The 14,604-nt window shown below is 36.3% G+C and overlaps 1 pseudogene across 1 annotated transcript in view; it reads left to right on the top strand.

The window, feature by feature from the left end:
• LOC143625852 ((3S,6E)-nerolidol synthase 1-like) overlaps positions 1-12,397 on the top strand; it is a 29,000-nt pseudogene extending 16,603 nt beyond the window's left edge. Inside the window, exons 3-7 of the transcript XR_013152334.1 lie at positions 6,587-6,919; positions 11,158-11,375; positions 11,469-11,602; positions 11,766-12,014; positions 12,125-12,397. The product of XR_013152334.1 is annotated as a (3S,6E)-nerolidol synthase 1-like (transcript). The remainder of the gene's footprint in view (positions 1-6,586; positions 6,920-11,157; positions 11,376-11,468; positions 11,603-11,765; positions 12,015-12,124) is intronic.
• The last annotated feature ends 2,207 nt before the right edge of the window (positions 12,398-14,604 follow it).

Here is a 14,604-nt window from a genome sequence, read left to right as displayed (position 1 = left end):
TACCCGTCCCCTTGACTCGTTATCCCCGCCTAAACGATTCCATTTTCAACTTCTCATTTTAAAAACATTTGTCAGGATAACTATCAAGAAGCTGAAAAACCAATCATGACCAAAAACCTCTAACTTGGCATTAAGAGCAGTAAGTGATAGTTAATAACTTAGGTTTCTGAATACTCTTCAAGGTACTATTGGGCTAAAAATTTTCAATTTCCCCCATCCCCACACTTGATGTTGACATTGTCCTCAATGTTAAAATTTTAAAACAATTAACGAACATTTGAGGGACTGGTTGAAATTGAATGTTTAACAATTTAAAAATCGGGCTCTAATGTGATAGTTCTAACACAAAATCTACAATTACACTCTCAACACGTAAACTAAAATAACAAAATAGATTATGAAACTGAAATCACCTGTTATGACTGAAAAGACAATACTAAAAAATGGCTCACAAACCCTCGTGAAAACTCGTCTTCTCCAAAGACTAACACTGAATCTGCAAAATCTCAAAACGTGTAGAAGCAAGCTTCTCACTGTGTGTAAGAGATAGGTCTTTTAAGAATTTTGCAAAAAATGAAGTGTTAGTTCATTTTATTAAAAATTATTACCGAGCCGAATTAGTTAAGTTTTATAATAAATTTTGTTAAATGAGTTAAAATGTTAAAAGACCTAACTCACTTTCGTAGGAATCATGGTTGCATTTAGCGTATGCAACAAGCCTTTTAAACCCCCCGGTAGCCCGGTTGGACGAGTGAGGTCTCGTGAGGGTTTATAGTGAACTAAACCCACAAAGTTCCAATACAACAAAATATACACGTATTTGGATTAACCACAGCAGAAAAGAACACAAAAACACTTTAGGTAGCTTAACTGAAACCTCGTTTTCTGACATAACTTTACCGCACACATCAAAATCCCAACTTTTTCCTTGCGGTATCCCCACACTTAGCTTTTTCTATGATGGTACGCTTGAAATACAATTTGTAAAAAAAATGCAAACTAAAAATATACAAAATGTACAATTACCACCGTTTTGATAATTTTTTTTGCATTCAAGGTGGGCGGCTGACCCGTTCCCGTACAACCATTTCATTACTTGCACGGTCCTCCTCAAGAGGTTACTTCCAGCTTTTTGACACACCATAATCCGGCCCAAACCTTGCCAACCTCCATTTCGCATCACATTCAGGTGGTTTCTTTACCTCTTTCATTTTCTTCTTCTTTCCCTTTCTTGTTGTTATTTCCTCACCATATCTAACTCCATGCAATATCTCATTCTGTTCTTTCACCTCCATGCTACCCTTTAGCTCATTCCTGTCAATCACAAAACATTTCTCTTGTGTGTGATCCTTGCTCAAGGATTCACACTTGTCAATAAAAGGGTTAGTAGCATTTTCAAATAATAATAACCGCTTATCATGGTTCCCACATTTAATTCCCAAAACTCCCGTATCACAATCAATTACCGCATGTGCTGTGGCAAGGATGGCCTACCCAGTATGACTTCAGATTGTTTAATATTCCTTTTCGCATAATCAAGTACAAGGAAGTCAACTGTGTAGCTAAATCCATCCACCTGCACCATTACATTAGTAACCATGCCCCGAGGGAGTGTATGAGTTTGATCCGCCAACACCACGGTGGTGTTTACACTTTCTAACGGGCCGAACTCATACTGATCATATAAACTGCCAGGCATGATACTAACACATGCTCCAAGATCTAGAAGTGCCCGATCAGTTTTAAACTCCCCAATTTGAATTGAAAAAAATGGCACTCCCGGGTCTTGGAGTTCACTTGAGGTGGTATTATCCTCCACCTCCTCATCTCTGCTCTTGGTCAATTTACCATTTAAACATTTTTCACAAATACAATTTTCACAAAAAGACATTTCATTCGTTTTTAATTTCAATTCATTTTGGAAAATTGTTTTATTTTGACCAACAAATTCTAATCACTAAACTCTTTCACCACCCGCTCAACAAACTGTGGTGAATCAACTTCAACACTAGTAATTTCAAAATGAGGTAAAAGACTTACCGCATTGATGTGCACATTGTTTCCTTTTTTTGAACTTGAACTGAAGTGTTGCGGGTTTACTGTGGTATTGCTCGGTAACTGACCCGCGTTTTTCTGAAATCTCGCCACATCTGCTGCGAGTTGACCAATCTGTTTCGACATCGCCTCTGAAGACTTACCCCTCAACTCGAACTGTTTCTGAGTCTCTTTCTGATTATCTGTCACCAACTTCAACAACGTATCTAACTTCGAATGTACCGACTCATCTAAATTACCTAAATTACCATTCTGCTGGTCTTGATTCTGATTAGCCAATGAACTGTTACCCCGGTAACTGTCTCTGTTATACTCCCGACTGCTATTCTGATTGTATGAACCCTGCTGATAACCGCCCTGGCGGTAGCTGTTCTACTGTCGGTTCTGATTAGACCCCTGAAAGTTCGGGTTCGACTGACTCGACGCGTTCCCGTATCTGAAATTCGGGTGATTCCTTTGGCCCGGGTGATAAGTGTTCGAATTGAACCCTTGGCCCTTGGAATCCCCGTACGCGTAACTAACTTCCTCCTCGTCGGTATACTCGTCATCATCAAACCCGGGGCAATCTTCAACCTTATGCCCCAACTCGCCACAATCTGAACAAACTGGGAATTTCACCCCGACTTTACCAACCTCTTTCTTTTTCTCTTTTCGATAACCCGCGAGTTCTCGTTCTAACTCAGAAATTCTGTCTGACTCGCTCAAGGCTTATTTACCCGACCGGGTAACCCCGTGTTTTCGTCTTGGATTTGCAGCTGCCTCTGCCTTAGAATCTTCACACATAAATTCCAAAAATTCCCAATCATCTTCCTCGGGTTGATTCAACAACTGACTATTACACGAAGCTTTTAAATGTTTTCTGTCTTCATATGTCAACCCGTCTACAAAACACTTAACCAATTCCCACAACTCAATCTGATGATGCGGGCACTTCCTTATCATTTCCTTGTAACGAGTAAAAGCCTCATGAAACAACTCACCCGGTAACTGTGAAAAGTGTCTAATCTCCATTCGGGCCTCGATGGTCTTCGACTGTGAATAATACTTGTTAAGGAACACTTGCTGCATCTCACCCCAATTCTCTATACTGTGCATCGGTAGCGAGTTGAACCAGTGTTTGGCTTTGTCTTTTAGTGAAAACTGGAACAACCGCAACCGAACCTCATCCTGATCATACGTACCGTCACCGATAGACCCGCAAATAGCTGAAAAATCTAACAAATATGAATACGGGTCTTCAGATCCCAGTCCGTGAAAATTGGGAACTATGTTGATGTAGGACGGACGGGATTTAAATGTCGGTTGTCCCTGTATGTGAACCTGTGGGACAATCGGTGAGGCACCATCTGAGATAGCCGGTCTGAACCGACTGTTTACACCCCGAACCGGAGGCCCAAAATTCCTTCGTCTGGCCCTCGGTTCCTCAACACCTCCCTGGTTAACCTAAATCGGCTGTCTTCGTTCCTCCGATATCTTCCAACACCATCTCTGTCTGGATTTCTGTTCCTCCACCTGTTACCTCTCATCCTAACCGGTTACTCGACCTCATCAACCTCTTCAACTTGTATACCCTCATCTGCATTTCTCGGCTCAAACTCGTCATTCACTAGTCCTCGTTCTTCCTCATCCCCCTCTTCTTCGTCTTCAGTGTGAATACTGACATGGTCAAAATCTCATATAATCGGATGTCGGTGACGAGGGGTATTGTTCAGGACTGATGGCCCGGGTCTGTCAAGGTTTCGGTTTTGGTTTCTGGATTGTCGGGCTGAATTTTGGGGTTGTTGATTGGTGTTTATTGGTGGTGGTAGGTCATTATTTGGTGGATTTTGATTATTCGGTGGGTTTGGTTCGGGTTGGAAAACATTGATCTCGGGCGGTGGGTTTTGGTTTTGATTATGGTTCTAGTTCTGACCTTCCATGTCTGACTGTCTGATTTGAGCTCGGTTCTGCTAAGCTAACCGTTCGATTTCTGGCTCGTAAATAAGTGGAGAACCTCTTCTAAATTGCGGGTGTGCATAAACCTGTTACCTACACAACTAACACACCCCGCGTAAAATGGGAAAATAAAACTAAACTAAAATTAAAAACAAAAACTAAATTAAACTAAACTAAACAAAGAAATCAATTAATCACAAAAACACTAAGCGCACTAACTCCCCGGCAACGACGCCATTTTGATGACCGTCGTTCGAGTTATGCAAAAAACCTAATTAACCTAAGTAGCTAGGGTAAGTAGGGTGTCGAACATGAGGAGTATGTGGTCATTGTGAAGTGAAATCAATTCCTAACATTATGAAGTAGTTCAATTAAAGTGCTGATCACACTAGCAAATAGTTTGTGTTTTTTAATAAGCAAACAAGTAATCAAGTATTCAATCAATTAACAAAGACAAATCACACTCAGAAATTCAAGTAAGCAAACTAACAGCAAACTCATGCACATAACAAATAAACTATCCTGTGTCAACTACAGACTGATTAACCGGTTAAACCTTAGGCATCCACGCTCTCTAACACACGGCACGGGTTATCAAACGGTCCCTGCCAGTGTGACTCAACTAAGGGCAAACGTATGCTTTCTCACAATTAACGGGTCAAAACAATCCTATAAGCAATTATCATAGCAACTGGCACACTAATCGTTCTGATCGAAATAAACCTAAACTGACGTTGTGCACAATAATACTAGACATCAATACTCATAGATTAACATCAAGATAATTACAATCAATCGTTCTAGTACATGAGAAAATAACTGAAATATTACAAACTATACATCCCGGGTATGACTCGAAGGATCTAGCCGCGTCTCGGCATCTCTCGGTCGTCAATTACGATGTTATGGATCATATCTATGGCCTTGAGATGATTGGAAGTGATGGTAGGCTGCTCTCCTTCTCTAAAAGTGCTCTGGAAACTAAATGGAACTGAATGGAATCGATTAGGTTCGTCAAAACATGTTTTAAATAAAAACCCTAACTTTCCCGTTTTTGGGAACCATCGCGCAGAGCCATGGTCTAGGAAACGCGATGGTCCACAATAACCTTATATTTGGATTCCTCTCTTTGAGAAACCCAAAATTCATATATTATGGGTCCCGTAACTCATTTTCTAGCCCAGGATATGCTTGTTTTACTTCCTGGTCGCTTTTTGTGAACCCATCTTGTTCAGTTTTAGCATTGGCTTTAGGTTTCTCATCCAAACTCCTCCCGAATCCTTCTAAAACTTCCTAAGACTTCAATTTATGCTCCGGTATTCCCGAGATATCATTCCATGCTCGTACAAGTCTCCAATTTAGCATCTTTAACGATCAATAACCTGAAATACAAAAGGACGTATGAAGTGTCACAGTTCTAACAATATACTAAACAAAACTACATAATTAACACACTAATATATATATATACAAAATACCCGAACATCAACCAACTTTTTTCAAAAATAGCCTAGGTTTACAAAAAAAATCCCAAAATAGCCAATTTTTTTCCTTCGGATCCGACGAACTTTTTGGACCTTTAAAATACAAAAGGATATGCTTGTTTTACTTCCTGGTCGCTTTTTGTGAACCCATCTTGTTCAGTTTTAGCATTGGCTTTAGGTTTCTCATCCAAACTCCTCCCGAATCCTTCTAAAACTTCCTAAGACTTCAATTTATGCTCCGGTATTCCCGAGATATCATTCCATGCTCGTACAAGTCTCCAATTTAGCATCTTTAACGATCAATAACCTGAAATACAAAAGGACGTATGAAGTGTCACAGTTCTAACAATATACTAAACAAAACTACATAATTAACACACTAATATATATATATACAAAATACCCGAACATCAACCAACTTTTTTCAAAAATAGCCTAGGTTTACAAAAAAAATCCCAAAATAGCCAATTTTTTTCCTTCGGATCCGACGAACTTTTTGGACCTTTAAAATCATTCCACGTGACGTATTAATGGATCCGACTGAACTTCTTAAAATTCCGTCGGATCCAACGGAATTTTAGTGGGTCCGACGGAATTCTTCATCTTCTACCTCTCAAACCCTAAACTCCATAACCAACATCTGTTTCTATCTTTCTTATGTGTCTACAAAATCAAGCAAATCAATAGTGCGAATCGCTTGGTTTTCCGAGGAGAACACAACCATAGTGTTCAATTTCACTCTAGAACTCAAAATCAACCCCCCCCCCCCCGAATTGAAAAATGTAGGGTTCGTCGGACAAATCAAACAGTCGGATCTGATTGTTTATTAATACGTCGGTTTGTCTCATTAATCCGTCGGACAAAACGGAAACCGCCGGATCCGAAAAAATAGCATGCTTCGTGGTGCGTCCTATAGGCTCATTATTCTATAGGATTATAAACGGTTTTCGTCCGATCCGACTGATTAGTTTGGCTATTTTTGGAATTTGTTTTGGTCTTGGGCTAAAACTAGAAAAAGTAAGTCAAAAATGAATAGTTTGGGAATTTTCCCTTTTTTTTAATCTTTCCAATTATGAGTCACTATTAACAAAAGTTTTTCAATTTTGTCACAGATATTTTTTAGAAATTCAAGGGAAATAATGATAAGTTTGTGGATAATCTTAAATGTGACATTAGAGGTTTGATGGAACTATATGAAGCTTCACATTTATGTGTAGAAGGAGAAAACATATTCGATGAAGCTGCATATATAGCAACCACATGCTACAAAAATCACTCAATTTTTTTGATGACAAAGAAGCCAAAATGGAAAATCCCCACAAAAGAAACTTCATGTGCTTCAATTTACATAAAGACTTTGACGCCAAAATCTTGAAAGAATTAGCAGAACTGGAAAGTAGGATGGTGAAGTCCAAACGTAAGACCGAAATAAATGAAATCATAAGGTGCAATTTACAGTACTTGTTTACTATAACTAGAGTAATTATTATGCGCTACTTCAAAGTTACATATATACAACTCGCTAACTACACATATATATTTTTTTTAAAGATTAATGAGATATATAAAGCATGAGAAAAATAAACACTACATATTATATGCACATATATCTAAATATGCATGTGTATGTGTATAATTTCCTTTTTTTAAACGGCTATATACATGAACGGGTACACACACATCTACTCCTTAACTGTTCTAAGGGGGTGTTTGGTAGATGGAATTGAGGGGTGAGAAATGGAATTGGAAAGAATTCTCTTGTTTGTTTATGAAAGAAAGAGGTGAGAAATGGAAATAAACCATTTCCATTTCTCTGATTTTGTTTCTCTAAAAAAAGCGGAGAATTGGATTTCTCGACGTTCATTTCTCCCATTTTCCTCCTTTTCCTTTCAAACTCTTTCTTCTGCAAATGAAAGGCTCTCTCGACGTTCATCTCTTCCGATGACGGTCGTTGCCGGCTTCCATTTTTGAATCCTAGGCAACAGAGATGACGGAGGTAAGATGGTGATGTTTCATTGGACTTCTAAATCTGCTTTCTCCATCGATGATGGCCGTTGCCGGGTTTCGTTTTGGAGCTCTAATCAACGGCGGTGGTGGTCTCGGGTGCTATAACTCACTCCGTCGCCGTTTCTTCTACACATCCAACGTTTGTTACAGTCGCCGTCACGACCTCCGTCGCCGGAGCCAATTCTTCAGCCAGTGGCAGCAGCTGTACTTAGGTTAGGGTTTGCTTATTCATCATTTTAATCCTGTTTCTTATCTCCTGGTGTTAAAGCCCTAAATTTGGTTCAACTTGTAAGCTAATGCAATCCCTAATTTGACTGTTTAATCACATATATTTATAATAAATGTCTAGCTGTATAGTCGATGGACAGTGTAAGTATGCTGCTATGCATAGCATCATCTGTGAATTTGTGTGTGTTAGTATGCATAGGCTACTTGTGTAAACCAGAACTACATATGCAAACTTAAAACTTCAAGCTCTAACTGTATCTACTATTTCAGTTACCTATGTCATACATGTTGTTATTGTAATTGATTATTGATATAACACCTACATGAACTGCCATATTCATTAATGCTTTAATCGTTATGTTTGATCAGCCCGTGTTCGTTCATTTTAAAACTCTCGTCGCCCTCCATTAATCAAGCTTCTTAGAGTGCCATCTTTAATAACACTGATCTTCTTTTAAACTTGTGTCACTTTATGTCTTACAATTTCTGTTCAATCAATCTAATTTTCTTAACTTTTGCTTAAATTTTGATGGGTGATGTTGACGTTGTATTGTTGATTTATAATTACGTGTTATGTTTATTCTAAATGTAGGTTGTATTTTATATATGCCCCTTAAAATTTGTAATAATACCATATACAATATACCTAACTGAAAACTCACTATCAAGTATATTACTCATTCGAAACATTTACAGTTTCAAATCCACCTATTTCATCAACTACAACCTTTTCTAACTATGCCACTTTCTTTCTCTTTACACTTCAAACTTTCTTAACTTAAATTATAACATAAGAGAAGGCTATTTATGTAAAACATATGAAATGGATACATTTGATATGGCCAATTTTTGTTGGGTAAGTTTGGTATCAGTCAGGTTTTGATATATGAGATCATCCTTAAATGTAATAGCTTATGCTTTTATATTAATTTAAAGGCCCAGTAAACCCGTTATAAGGTTTGGTTCGGTTCAGTTTCAAATTTGCATCAGTTTGATTCTGGTTTAGAGACTAAGACTTCAAAAACGTTACAACTGTTTGGTTCATGGTTTAACCTAGCAATCATCAAAACTGGGTCATGAACACCCCTACACATAAACACAATTTAATCATTTAACTAAACAGATTTAATGACATAACATCTTATTAAAAATTTTTTATGCTTTTTTTTAAATATTTTGGTATGTAATTCAGATATTGGTGTTTATGCATTTACAAGGTAGAAACATTATGTGCTACTTACTGAATTTTATTTATGTGCAGGACATGGGTAAACCTTTCAAGAAACCCTTTAACAAGAACTCAGAAGACAGGCTTAAGACATTTCAAAAACCATCTAAAAAGCCTTTTAAGACGCCTCAAAAGTCAAAGAGCGTGTCTAAAGATTCTTTACCAATTCAGCATGAAGATGATTTCCCAGACTTCCCCAGAGGTTCAAGTCTTCAACTGTGTATACAATTTTTTTTTGAGTCACACATAGATATTCATGTAAGGTTTTGAGTATTGTAGGTGGACAGAGTTCACTCAGTCGGGAAGAAGTAGATAAAGTTCGGGCGGAGGTTGACAAAGAGTTTGAAACAGGGAATATGGTTTTGAAGAAGACAAAGAAAGATAGAAAGAAAAGCGTGACTCGTTCAACCGAGGATGACCTGGGTTCACTTTTTGGCGATGTGAACGGTCAGAAGGTTCCTAGGTTTGCTAATAAGATCACCTTGAAGGTACATTTTTTTATGTTTAATTTTTGTTTTTGTTAGCATGTTATTCTGACATGCAATTATGCAACTTACAGACCGTTTCTTTTGCATAAAGTTTATGATCAAAGTTGCGTAATGTTTTTTTTTTCTTTTCTGGATTTTTTCAGAATGTTACTCCTGGAGTGAAGCTGTGGGGTGTAATATCAGAAGTGAATGATAGTAGTTAGTCTTCCAGGTGGTCTTCGTGGTTTAGTTCGTGCCTCTGAAGCAACAGATCCTCTGTTACATGATGAAACGAAAGAGGTAGTAATCTTTCAAAAGCTTTATAGTTACCGGTTACTAGAGTTGGATTTTTCAGAATATCTACTCTTTATATCCTCTTGCAAAAATTTGCATTTTGATGTATAATTTTTTTTTTCAAACAGGACGCAGAAGGCGATGTTCTTTCATCTGTATATAAGGTTGGTCAACTGGTTTCATGCATAGTACTTAAATTAGATGGTGACAAGAACGAAAAAGGGATGCACAGGATTTGGCTCTCTATTCGTCTTGCTTTGTTGCATAGTAGCTTCACTTTGGACTCTCTTCAAGAAGGGATGGTGAGCCATTTCAACAAATTTTTAGACTTGAGATCATAATTGTTATTCTTGAGTGAGATTGAGTGCATAAATTGCATATTGTTAAGGGCATATTTGGTATTTCTCTTAAAAAGTTGAGTTGAAGTAAAATGTCAACTTTGAGATTGAATTGGTCAAATGATAATGTGGTAGCCTAAAAATAGTCAGTGATGTGTTATATAAGTTTTAACATTGACATAAACGTTACACCAAATATAGGGATCTAAATGGGTTTGAGACTTTGAGTTAGCTTTGATTCAAATGAAACCTATCTCACAAAAGACTTTTTTGCACAGGTTGGCATGAAAGTGAAAAAATAATGAGATAGCCAATGACATCCAAGTAGTACAGGAGAGGAAATCCTTTGGTCGATAGGGACTCTTTTAGCATGCAAAAAAAGCATTAGCATGGGTTATAAACTCTTCTGGTGTTTACTTGAAATTCATTGTGTAACAACTGATATTGTGAGTTATGATAAAAACGGTTCAAAGCAGCTCATTTGATTGGTAAAGATGTGGATCTAGGACGTTCTTTTCTTGCGTTGACAATAGAAGAGAAAATTGAGATGGTCGAGTTGTATACCGATGGTTCAATGGGATAGTTGTGTATGGTTGAAGTATGTTTTGTATGTGAATTGGTTTTAACTATGGTTGATGTTTTTTGCTTAAAAACTATGTTTTGTATGTGAATTGGTTTGATCAATGCATATTTTGGTTGGAATTTATGCATCTTTTTATATGTTTTTTATTTTTTAATAAATATTTGTTATGAAAAAAATACTTGTGCTAATGATAAAGTTGATATAATTCTCTGTTTATTTTCTATGTACCAAACAAGAGAAATGATTCTTAGCTATATTTCTCTACTGAAATCTCTGTACTACCAAACAGAACAGTCAATTCTCATTCTCCAGACCAATTCCCTTTATCTGCAATTCCATTTCTCTATTCAATTTCTCTACAATTCCATTCTCTGTACCAAACACCCCCTAAGAGAAAATCTACTATCGTGTTAGATTTTAAACTTTGGTTTTCACTCCCAAAGAAATGTGTCTTTACCATCCAGCCAGTTTAATTATTTTTAATATAAAGTGATATGAAGGAATTAATACATATATGCTGACTCTTTATTTTCTGTAGGTGGTGGGAGGACCTAGGGTTGGGACAAGAATTAAATCTTGCGAGGAACCAACTTTAAAGTGGTATATTGTGCCTATGGTTTCCTTATCAAATCCGACCTTGTCACAGGAGAGAATCGATCTCACAAAAACCGTCTCTCTCATTTATATCATAGATGATATTTTTGATATTTATGGGAGCCTCAATGAACTTACTCTACTCACAGAAGCAGTCAACATGTACACAACAAATAACATCATTAATTTATACTTCTTTTTTCATGTTTAACTTGTCTTCCAATATTTGCAATCATTAACATATATTAATTTCAGGTGGGATATCGGCCTTGTAGAGCAACTTCCATACTATGTTAACCTTCAAGGTTTTATATGACACAACAAATGAAATTGCATGCAGAGTTTATGAGAAACATGGATTTAACCCCATAAATTCCTTACAAAAGTCGGTATGATCGATATATTGTTCATTGTTAAATTTTAAATTCAAATTTAGTTCATTCATAAAAATCACAAGAAGAAAAAGCCATTACGGATTGTAACCCGGACTAATCACTTGTGTGTGGCAAACACGATACCACTTGCAAGTAATGTTTCAAAACAATATTGCAGTGGGTGACACTATTTGATGCATTTTTGGTGGAAGCGAAATGGTTTGCTTCTGGGCATATTCCAAAGTCAGAAGAATACTTGAAGAATGGGATGGCCAGTTCGGGTCTACAAGTTCTCCTAGTTCACATGTTTTTCCTCCTTGGTGATGGTGTCACCAAAGAAGACGCAGACCTTATTGACAGTGATCATGGCATTGTCTCATCAGGTTCAAAAATTTTGCGTCTTACAGATGATTTGGTATCTGAACAGGTTAAAAAGTTTATGCAAATTCCATATATGTTAACAGCTACATTAGCCTATCCGTTTTACACAATAATTGTGATATACAAGTGACTCTATATGTGTGATCTTTCTAACAGCATGAAAATCAAGATGGCTACGATGGATCATACGTCAAGTGTCTCCTCATGGAACATGAGTGTCGTTCTAGAAATCTCGTCCAGGAGCATGTCAAGCAGATGATTTCAGACACACGGAAGTGTTTGAACGAGAAATTCCTCTTCCCTAGCCCTTTTTCAAAAAAATTCTTGAAGAGTTCCATAAACCTAGCGCGACTAGTTCCTTCAATGTATTGCTACAAGCAAAATAATTCATTTGATCTAATAGAAGAACATGTAAATTATTTCATATGAGAAGATTTATAGTACTAAATATACCAAAAGTCCTCGAACCCTTGAAAGTATTATTGTGTTTATTCAAGGAACTTTAATTTACTCATGAATTTGTTATAATCCTATACCGGGTACAAAGCTCATGTGACTTAAATGCTTATCATTATAAATCTTATGTATAAAGTTTGTTAAAAGAAATTTGGGATGACAACCCACCACTACATGTATATTTGTATTTGTAATGACTACAAGCCATACTTGTGTAAAAATCTTCCATGTGCACCTTTTGCGTCACCTTTCTTAGAGGTTGAGTTTAGATATGCAACATAGTTCTTAAACCTCAAACAAAAACATAAAAGTAGTGGAAATATCTCATACAAAGTCAAACAAGGATCAAATACAACAACATTGGCTTAAAACTAAACTAAACAAACAAAAATATGACTAATATGGATGTCAGTTTTCAGCCCGGATAAACCATCTAAATGCCAGCTAATTCTTATTATTGTCTCAGCTAACCTGTCAACCCGATGTGTATACAAAACGTCATGGCCGTCCAAGAGAATACAAAAGTTTTCGGGGCCTTGTGCGAGTAAAAAAAATGGGCCACTAATGGTTTTAGTTTTGTAAATGAGTTTAATTGAAAAATGGGGTTTAAACGCTTTTGTATGGATCATCTTTCTTTTGTATGGATCATCAGACTAATTGAAGAAACCAGATCTTAAAATGTTAAGCAGCAGATAATTGAATGGAATATGGATCATCTTTCTTTTGTATTGCTAAGATATACTGATTTTAAAATCCAATTAGATAGCCAGTTTTCATTGTATCTCTGCATGTTTTCCTGTTTTTTTTTAAAAATAAAACTTACTTATTCTTGTTATTTATCACATATTTTCGATTACTCTGTCTGGATCTTCATTGTCGTTTTCTAACTTTGATTGAACATCATCGGTATGGCATTGTTATTTGTTAACAACGTCTTTTTATAAAATGAAAAGCTTTTGGTATGAACTGATCTTAATTTCTGAATTTCTCACAAGAATGGATTGTTAGGGAAAATTCTCAAAATGTCCTATTTTGATAAAGAGATTCCAATCATATCCCTTCAAAATTCAAATCCCTTATTTGTCATCTCACTAACTCGTCGTCGCCTCTACGTTAGGAGTTTGACACGACATGTTTATTAACTCATCGTCTCCCTGCCATGTTAGCTCAAAATAGTGGCGGATCTAGACATAAATCTTAGGGGTAACGTCCAAATTTTTTTTACCGTATTTCATACAATGTAAATGAAACAAAAGTAGAAACATGATTATAAATAAAATAAACACATAGGTGCAAATTTACCTTATTCGGTTTTTAAAAGCTTGAAATTGAGTCATTTCAAGTTTTTCTTTTACTTTATCAAATATTTCTCTTTCGACCGCACAAATTAAAGTATTGTTCAAATACTCATCACGCATTCGCTTGCGCAAACCCGTATTGATAAGTTTCAATTTAGAAAAATATATTTCAACTGTTGGGGTTGCAATCGGTAAAACCAACGCTAACTTCAATATTCGATAAATCCAAGGAAAAGTGGTGTCCGGTTTCTACCATTACACACCCAATTTTGTAAATTTATCATCTTCATTTAAAGTGTGATAAAGGTTAATACGGGCATATGAAATACACGATCTTTTTTCATTACTAAATTCATTCGAATACATCTCCGAAAATGTCGCTATCTTAGATATGCCAAACTTGGAAAACGAATCTCATAGATTTAAACCATACAAATTTTCTAACAAACTAGTTGAGATCTCACTGAATTTATTTCCATGTTCTTGAATTCGCATATCCAAAACCGTATTAGAAACTTCAACCTCAAAATGATGATTCTGTTGAACATGTCTCTTTTTTATGTTTCTTATTCAACACAAAAGAAAAAAAAATGGTTAATGGTTTTAGTTTTCTTTGGACTATAAATTTTGTTTGGGCTTTATTTGATTTGAACTTTTAAAAAATGATAATTCTATTGAGCCTATTTCTGTTTGAGCTTGTTTAGTTTGATGTTTCTCGTTCAAACGAAAGAAAGAAAAGGTTAATGGTTCTTATATGCTTTGGGCTATAAACTTAGTTTGGGCTTTATTTGATTTGAACTTTTAAATTGGTTGTGCTTTAAACAAATAGGGGTAACGTACTATTTTTTCAAGGGTAACGAAATACAAAAACCGACCCAAAAA

This window comes from Bidens hawaiensis, unplaced genomic scaffold (assembly GCF_021521415.1).
Source record: "Bidens hawaiensis isolate Kalapana, Puna unplaced genomic scaffold, B.hawaiensis_p1.1 tig00004242_1, whole genome shotgun sequence".
Lineage (NCBI taxonomy): Eukaryota > Viridiplantae > Streptophyta > Magnoliopsida > Asterales > Asteraceae > Bidens > Bidens hawaiensis.
Note: the sequence above shows the minus strand (reverse complement) of the source record. Positions and strands in the feature narration are given on the sequence as shown.